Here is a 9824-nt window from a genome sequence, read left to right as displayed (position 1 = left end):
GGACCAGGCAGCTGCTGGAGAGCAAGCCCTCGGCAGTGAGGACGAGTCCCCGTCTGCTCCTCCTGCCGAGGCCTGCCCTGTGACCCCGCAGCACAGAGGCAGGATCAGCGGGGGACAGTGGATTTCAGAGCAGGAAGGAGCCCGGTAGACTGTGACTTTAAAGCTCCCGTTTCACTGCAGGGACCTTTGAAATAGGAGGGAAAGTTGACTGTCAGCCTTTCAGAAACCACCCTGCCTGTAAGATGAGACGGGCTTGCAGGATTATTCCAGATAGCTGCCTCTGTAAAGATAAAATCAGCACCTGAGGCTTGCTTCCCATAACCCTTCAGCGACTGCAAGACCTGTTTCTGAAAATTGCCCTGCACGGCCTGTCCTCCTTCATTTCTTCCATAGTGACATCGACCATCCGACTCCAGGTTCTGGGAGGACAGGGGCTGGGTCAGCCTCGATCGCTGCTGGAGCCCAGCCTCCGAAACCGTGTCCTCTTGATGAGCCTGGGTTGAAAGCCGGGGGCATAAAACAAACAATGACCAGGTGTGAGCGAGTAATTCAGGGGCCCGGGAAGTGCAGTACAGCCCCAGTGACAACCTTGACTCCAAGAGCCGAGAATGCCAGCCGGAGCCCTCGCACCGGGGCCACGGTGTGGTGGCTGCCAGCATCGCTCAGCTACAGAGGAAAGCAGAGTATGGCCCCGAGGAAGGAGAAGCCCGCGGGCCGAGCCTCAGCGCATCCAAGACTGGACGGTGACCGGCTGTGACTCCATCCCTCTGGCCATCTCTGCGACTGTAAGGTACTGCGCTTGCTCCCTCCGGGGACCCCCTCAGACCCTCGTGTCTGCCTGTCCAGCTACGATCAGCCGTCAGCCTGGCCTGGTGTGGCTGGACCCTTGGGTGTTGGCGGTGGGGTGGTCATGGTACCGGAAGGGCCGGGGGAGCCGCACCTGGGAAAGCCTTCATGGCCTGCCTCCTGGCCAACTTCACGATGCAGCAAAAACCGCAGGCAGGACGAGAGCAATGCTGTCGGGGTGTCTCCGTCTGCCCGGGTGGCTGTAACAAAATCCCATAGACTGGGTGACGAACCGTGGAAGTTCATTTCCTCACGGTTCCGGAGGCGGGAAGTCCAAGACAAATGTGCTGGCGGACTGGCTCGTGACGAGAGCCTGCCTCCTGGCTCGCAGATAGCCACCTTCTTGCTGGGTCCGCGCTTGGCTTTTCCCACTGTGTGCACCTCGGTGCGGCCGGGGAGGGACCGAGCAAACTCTCTGCTGTCCTCTCACAAGGACACTGGTGCTGCAGGATCAGGACCCCACCATTAGGACCCCATTTAACCTCATCACTTCCTTACTCCAAATACACCCACAGTGGGGTTAAGGTTTGGGGGGTGACACAAGTCAATCCGTAGCCAATGGTAGTTTAGGAAGGTTTATTGGGGCAGCAGAGAAGGGAGCTGGTAGAGAAGAAAAACATTTATTGAGTACCTATTGTATACCTGGCAGTGTGAGGGGTTTCATATACCTTTTAAAATATCATCCTCACTTACTAGTCTTCTTTTGCAATAAGGGAAACTGAGGCCAAAGAAGTGGAGGAACTGCCTGAATGCATACAGCTCCTAAGTGGGGAATGAGCTTTGAACCCTGGTCATCCTACCAGAGCTTGGCGCTGTCAGACAGCTGAGGGAACAGACATTGGAAGGGGAAATGGGGGGGGGGGGGCAGAGGCATGAGTTTGGGGATGCTTTGGGTACCCTGGGACACAAGGGACAGACACTTTTTGGATGTCTCAAGTTCAGATTGGGCCATTTTAAGGGTACACTGCAGGATCTGTGAGAGGGCCCCGTTTCACACAGACAGAACCAGAGAGAAGCCTGAGGCTGAATTAGTCAGCAGCTGCTGTGTAACAAGCATCTGGCTGCTGGAGGAAGCTTATGGTCTGACTGTGACTCCCAGAGGAGTCTCCTTGAGCCGATGCAGAGGTCTTGGTAAGGGGCTATGAGGGTGGCAAGTGCTGTTGCCCACACTTCTTTAATAATGTGGATGTGTTGGGGGTGTTGTCAAAGTGCCAGAGAAGAGATGTTTGGTAGTGGGTGAGGGGCCTGACAGAGGCGTCTATAAGGTTCCCTATGTCAGAGAAAGGAGAGTTCAGATGCCTGAAATCCACAGAAATAGGGGCCACAGCACGGGGTCTGGGCCTGTACCCTGCATTTGTATAAGGGAGAATGCCACATCCCTTCAAGTTGTCTGAAGACAACGTGCTCTGAGTACAGACTTGAGCTTACTTGGGGAACAAGGGTGGGTTTAAGACAAAGTGTTCCCCAAGGAGGTGGAGGTACTTGGCACAGACCTCTCTCTGAGTCTACAGGAGTTTCCTACCCTCCTCAACACAAAGGCATGTTTTCAAACCAACCAACCAACCAACCAACCAACCAACCAACCAACCACAACCAACCAAACAACCACAACCAACCAACCACAACAAACCAACCAACCACAACCAACCAACCACAACAAAACAACCAACCACAACCAACCAACCACAACAAACCAACCAAACACAACCAACCAGCCAATCACAACCAACTCAGCATTTAAACAATCCATTGCACAGTCTTTCACCCAGAAGTCATGGTCACAACATAAAATAACTCATTGTCCAAAGACCCACATAACAAAAGGGGTCCCATTCCTCCTGACAGGACCGTGAGGACCTTATTGCCCAGGGATGTCTCCTGTCCAACCCTACTTCAGCTGCCATGACCTCCCTTAGCCACGGTTTCCCCCCAGTTCAGAGGGTTTAAGTGCCTCATCCAAGATAGAGACGTAAATCCTGGAATCAAATAAGACTATAGACGGCCCCTGCAGCTCTGCAAGGCCCCAGATGCTTTTCCTACAAGCCACACACCCTTGCCTCAGCCCAGGGATGACTGTTTGGGGCATGCTGGCCATGCACAAGCTTTTCCAACCTGCCTGTCCGGGCTGGCTTTTCCATCCTGAGAGTTGACATACTCATACCCCATTTCATTTGTCAGCTGGACTCTTTCCTTGTTTCTCTGCTGCAGGCAAGGTGGCAGAACCCCTGGCCCCCCGACTCTTGAAGGTGGCAGAACACCCGGCCCCCGACTCTTGAAGGCCGAGGGCAGCTCTCCCTGTACCTTTGGAAGTGGTTCCACAGCAGGGCGACTCTTCATGTTAAGAAAGGCCATGTTTCATCTTCAGGCTCTTTTTGCCTTTTAGGACCGGGTTGTTTTGGGATTCCCTGCCTTGGATTGAGTCCTGTGTACTGCACCATGTTGGCGGGCACTCAGTTGCCCTGGAGTTTCTGTCCTGATGGTCTGAGAGATGGGCAGTTCTCCTGCTGGTCATTTCCATCCGTGGTCGGCTTGTTTTGTGAGAGGTCATGAGTGCCGGGTAGAAGGGGGCTGCCCCTGCAGTTCCTCAGGCCCGGGGAGCCTCTTCTACTTACGAGTGGAAGCAGGTTTGACACCTTCCAGGTGAGCTCTCTTCTGCTATTTCTTGTGGAGCAAGAAAACACACAGGCTTCTGCAGTACCACCCTGCGTGGGGCCCACTGCACAGGGTGCGGGGAGCCTCGGGATCAAAGGCAGATTGAACAGAATCTAGGCAGGGCGGCCAGTTAGTCAGCTTCTCCAGGGGAACAGATGCATATGTGTTTAAGATAAGGAATCAGCCCACGTGATCATGGGGCTGAGACATTCCTAGACTTGCCTCTGTGACTGGAGACCCAGCAGGCCGGTGGTGTGATCCAGTCTGAGTCCAAGGGCCTGAAGCCTGGAGCCCAGGTGGTGTGAGTCCCAGTCCGTGGGTAGGAGTCCGATGTCCCTGCTCAACAGCCAAGCAGAGAGCAAGTCTTCCCTGTCTGTGCTCTGTTGAGGTTCCAGCAGACTGGACGGGCCCCCCCCCTCCTTTGATTCAGTTCACCCATTCGATGCTCATCTCACCCAGAAATACCCCAAGAATAGTGTTTAGCCAAATACCCCCAAACACCCCTGGCCTGGTGCAGTTGACACACATTACTCCTGACAGTGGCCTTGAAGCCACCAGAAAGAGAGGCCCTTCCTGCTCACTGGGTCTGAGCCTAGGATCCATGCACTCTGACCTGCTGAGAGCTAGGCACCAGCGTCCTGCACTCTGGCAGTGGGGTTGTTAGGGAAGGGCAGTGGGGCTGTTAGGGAAGGGGCAGCGGGCCTCTGAGCTGACCCAGGGGTTGGGAGAAGATGGTGTGGTACACCCCTTGCTTCTTGAAACACATGCATGTCGATTTACGAATGTGTTCACGTGCTTGCATGGGCACTGCAGTGACACGAACCTGCATGCAGATATGCCCACTGCCACCGGGAGTCATTTAACATCACTCAGGCTCAGGTTCCCAGTCTCGGCAATGGAGACCAACAGGTGCCCCTTCACACTGGAGACCAATGGGTGCCCTTTCCTGATGGAGACCAACGGGTGCCCCTTTACCCTGGAGACCAACGGGTACCCCTTCACACTGGAGACCAACGGGTGCCCCTTCACACTGGAGACCAACGGGTGCCCCTTCACCTGGAGGCCAATGGATGCCCCTTCCTGATGGAGACCAACGGGTGCCCCTTTACCCTGGAGACCAAAGGGTACCCCTTCACACTGGAGACCAACGGGTGCCCCTTCACACTGGAGACCAACGGGTGCCCCTTCACACTGGAGGCCAATGGATGCCCCTTCCTGATGGAGACCAACGGGTGCCCCTTTACCCTGGAGACCAATGGGTGCCCCTCCACCCTGGAGGCCAACGGGTGCCCCTTCCTGATGGAGACCAACGGGTGCCCCTTTACCCTGGAGACAAATGGGTACCTCTTCTCAATGGAGATCAGCGTGTGCCCGTTTGAAGATTTGGTGACAGTGCTATGAGATGAACTGGGTTTCAGCCCCACTCGCTTGTACGGCTGGCACCTTTGTGTGAGGCACACCTAGCTGGGTCTACACAGCAGGCTTGGTTGTGTTGCCATGGAAGAGTGGGAGCAGGGGAGGAGGGTGGCATTAGCAATGTGTACTTGTATTAAATACAAGGTTGGGACACCTGGGTGGTGCACTCGGTTAAGTGTGTGACTCTTGCTCTTGGTTCAGGACATGATTGGGGCCGTGAGACTGGGACCTGCGTAAGGCTCTGTGCTCAGTGTGGAGCCTGCTTGGGACTCTTTCTCCCTCTCCCTCTGCCCCACCCCTGGTACACTCTCATACTCTCTCTCCCAAATAAATAGATGAAATCTTATAAAAAATAAATAGGAGCTTAATAGGTGCTTCTTGAGGAAGGAGGGGTTAGGGGATACCCCACCACACACACACACCAGGTGGTGGCTAGGTGTAGACAAAGCACCGATGGTGAAGAGAAGAGGTCAGGATGTCGGCGCCCTGCAGGGCATGTGTCAGAGGCATGGCATCCAGACATCAGATCTGGGAGCACGCAGGCCTCTCAGCTTGCAACCACTCTCCGTGAGCCCAAAGGGGACAGGAGCAGGTGGGAGCTGGTTCCCAATGTCAGGGTGACAGCCAATCTGGGGGAGAAACCTTTGTTTCAGGATCAAAAGTCTCCATCACTTCTCTTCCTTTGAGGTTGAGTATTGTATGGGGCGGGCTAATGGCAAGGGAGGTGTGGGTGACCTGGAGAAATGGGGTCTGTGGGACCACCAGGTGTCTGTGCTGGGGACTCTGCCAAGAGATTACATGGTTCAGCTGTCCTGTCCCTCTGAATCAGCCTGTGACCAGTGCCACAGTCGCCACAAGAATGGTGAGTGATCCATGAATATCATCTACAGAAACACGAGAAAACAGAAACAATTAGGGTGCGGAGAAGCCGCTGCCTGGAACGGAAAGGCGTACCGCAGCTTTAGCCCTGAAGGCGGTCAAGCTGGGAACCTCAGTGACATTCCAAATGGAATTCAGTCCGACTCCACACGCAGGGGTTCCAACTGCACTTTCCACATCAAGGTCCCCCATCACGTGTGCTCTGAAGGCTTTGGCCATCAAAGGTGTAGTGGCTTCTTTGCTCTGTGCTGAGGTTGAGCTGGTCTGTCTCACCCATGTAGACTGGGGGAGCCAGTCTTGGGACCAGGTTCTCGTAGGGTCTGTGGGGTGTAGACCACAGTGGGCACAAAGCAAGCTCCCCTGACCTGGGGGCTGTAGGCACAACTCCTGCATCACCGTGTTGCGGATCCCAGCTCTGAGAGAGAGAGAGAGAGAGAGAGAGAGACTGAGGTTGAGGTTTCAGGTTCTTTGTTCTGCAGGTGTTGAAAATATCACTAGGCGCCAAATGACTTGGTTAATCTTATGCCCAGTACAGGTGTCTGTTTTATACAAAATTTCATCTTATATGTTTGTAGATATGAAAAACAGCCATTTTACTAGGTTATTTTAGAAAAGAAGTAATAGCTTCTCATTGAAAGAAGCTACATTAGTTTGAGAATTTCAGAAGAAGTCAATATTTTAATTCAAGCAAAGCTGTTTTGAGGAGTGAGCTCCAGACCTGGGAACACGCTGAGTCCAGGAGAAGACAACTTGTTAGCGCTCAGGGTCCTCAATGGAGGAAAGTTCTTTCAGCATAGAGGGGGGTTCTCAACTCTGGGTGCCCCTGGGTGTCTACTGGGGAGCATTTTAAAATGTTGATGCTCAGGCCCCACTCTAGACCAAGAGAACTGGAATCTCAGGGGGTCGGGCTGGGAATCTGTATTTTAAAAAGAGTACCCCAGGTGGGCACTGCATAGATCTGTCTGCTGCAAAACCGGAGTCAAAGAGTTGGGGCTGAGCTGATGCAGGGGACACGGTGGGCGGGCATTGCTGGTGAGGAATGGGGCCCCCTCTGTGGCCAAGCTTAGTGGGAAACCCCCATTCTCTTTGCCCCTTGATCAGCATTATCCAGGCTGCTGACGACCACACGAACGGTTGGATGATTGCCCTGCAGGGAGCTTATAAAGTTGACAAACACTAAATGGGCCAATCCTTTCTCCACAGCATCTCAATAGCAGACAAGCTCTCATTAGCTCCTCTTCAATGTGAGTCATTATCCAGCTGCCCCTAAATTAGCCTGTGCATATCCACATGTGTTTCAGGGAAGCAGTGACTGACAGCTCATCCCAGAATGGAAATGCAGATGACAGAAGCTTAATTAAAATAGAATAATCAGTATTTTTAAGACCGCACACTCTGAGGCACAGCTTGCACTGGAAATGAAGCCGATGTGGCCTCGAATCGGAGTGGGTTGAGATGTAAAGTCACGACTCAGCAGTACCGGGGGAGGGGCGTCGTGGCCTCTGGACTCGTCTCTGCCAGTGTCTCCAACTCCAATCACATTTTACCCCCTTGGTGGGCTGTACACGCTTCCAGGACTAGACTACGTCTTACCCATCCCATAATCTTCATGGCCTCCAGCATGATGTCAAACTCCTAGCAGGAATTCAGTCGGCAATGTCTGGGATGAAGAAGATGGAACCAGCCTCTGTGGACTAACGGGAGGCACAGCTTACTGGAAGCTGAAAGTCTCCTGCTGCCCCAGGATGGCCAGGGAGACGGCAAATGCCAGCTGACATTGTCAATGTGGCGGTGATCCATCCCGCAACAAGTTCAGTCACTGGAAAGCACGAACAGGGGTGTGGAGAGAAGCCACGTCTTCAAGTTCGACAGGAGTAAGCGTGCTGCGGCGGCTGAGTCCTCTGTGCAACGCCCTTGGAAGGACGAGAGCAAGCAGGTGAAGGCTCCCTGTGTTCACTCATTCATTCCCTCAGCAGTGCTGTTGGGAATGCCAGTGTGCGCTGGGCACTGAGCTGTAACCACAGCCTGGCCTTGTCGAGGTCACTGTGTAATGCGGACACAGACCCTGCCACGAACAATTCCAATGCCATTCGAGGGGTAGAGGTGGTTCATGGCGGGGCACGGGGACTCTGAGGAGATGCACACACCGTGCCTGGGAAGGGGGTGGCCCACAGATGGTGCACGTTACTAATCCGGAGGAATTAGGGCCACGATGGGAGAGATCTGTCTTCTCTCCGGCACTGAGACCACTTAGCATTCTGGCTAAAGGGGGTGCTGATTTTAGAAGGCCAGGGGGAAGAAGGCCCAGGGAGGGAGAGGGGGAGGTGTACATCTTCAGAGCGTCTAAGCAGAGCTGATACCATAGAAGTGCCAAACCAGAGCGCCGGACGCCTGGTTTATGAGAAAGTAGAATGAAACGTCCATCTTCTACAAAACTACTTGGAAATGCAGCCAATTCTCTAGTCCTGGGCTCGTCTTGGTTCCCGGCAGTCAAGAGTAGTATAAACTGGTTGAGGACGGTGAGTGGGTCTCTTGTGAGCAATTCAGCCGTGTTTACCATCTAACCCACGCCTTGTTTACAGTAAGTACCCAATAAATTGCTGGTGAGCACCGGCTGACTTGCCCAAGCACGCGTGGGCCCTGCACTGGGACAGTTGTGGTCGTCTTGTTAAATGTCTTTGTGTTTTCATGGTCAACACTTCTTTATTTGTAGCTTTTATTCGCAATTCGCTGGAATACTAATACAAAGGAAGACAGTTCCAATCGTTGGACGTGCTCTAACGCGTCCGTATGGGAGATGGCGCGCTGAGGAGCAGATGCTTACGTCCGTTCCTGAGATCCGTTATTTCCACCAGATTGCTGCTGCCAGACCAGCGTCTCATAATCTTTTGGAAGTCGGGATGCAGATCAGATTTTCCACCAGCATTATACACACCATGAAAATACTAGAAAGAAGACAGGTGATTTGACTCAAAGGGCATAGCTTTGTACCCTGGCAACGTTTTCAGGGAGACTTTGGGTTAATTCCTGTCAACTCAAGTGGGCAATTATTCCAATGGGCAATGACCTCTCCGTCTTCACCTTTATACTCCTTTGGACAAAGATGGGGGCTTTCTAGAATATCTGCTCTGAATGAATCACATTCCTCTTGGGCATCTTGTGGCAGGCTGTCTGCTGTGACAACAGGTCAAGTCTGAGCACTGTCCCTAAGAGAACAATGTTGTCCCCTGCTGGTTATGGGGCTATGAACACATTTTCCCCATTTCCTCAGTCTGAGTCAGTAAGTGAGCCCATTTGAGACTTTTGCTTGCTCATACTCCCAGTTCTTCATGGGGTCCTGTCTGCATATGAGACCCTGCCATGAAGACACCACATAAGATAACTTAAAATGTGTGTTTTGCCGGGATCCCCCATGACAAGAAGTGGACGAAGCAAAGGAGGGCTGATGTCTGTGAGTGTGGAGGACACCGTGCTCCTGTGGGAGGGATTCTGGATCCCTGGGGCCTTGACAAGTGGTCTCGAGGTGGTGGAACCCACTGCAATTTGTGTCTCCTTCATAAATATTTTCCAAGAGGTAATGTCTAGTGGCAAAGATGCGAGTCTCTGCACCAAGACACGCTCTGAAGGTAATAAGAGGCAAGGGCCGTGGGGGCGGGATGTCACATCATGACATAGGCGACAGCCCGTGTGGAGGGCAGCTGGGGGCACAATCCTCCCCCTTGACAATGGCCGTGTCCCTCTTTCCGATGAGAAAAGTAACCGCAAGAAAGCTCCTGTGACAAAACTCTCTTTAATAAATCCACTGAAGAATAAAAGAGGTAGACCATCGTCTTCCGGTTGGTCTGCAACCCAGAAATAAAGTCAATTTCTTCTGCATGTTGGCCGAACTCTTTGTGGTTGTGAGGAATCGTGCAACCAGGATGCCGAAGCAAGGAGGTGTGATAAACGCCACTACTTTTATGCTACTATTTAAAAATCCCATGACAGGTATTCAATAAATGTTCATTGAAAGAATGAATTATAATGTTGGG

This window comes from Ursus arctos, unplaced genomic scaffold, assembly GCF_023065955.2.
Source record: "Ursus arctos isolate Adak ecotype North America unplaced genomic scaffold, UrsArc2.0 scaffold_4, whole genome shotgun sequence".
Taxonomy (NCBI): Eukaryota; Metazoa; Chordata; class Mammalia; order Carnivora; family Ursidae; genus Ursus; species Ursus arctos.
This window is presented reverse-complemented; position numbering follows the sequence as displayed.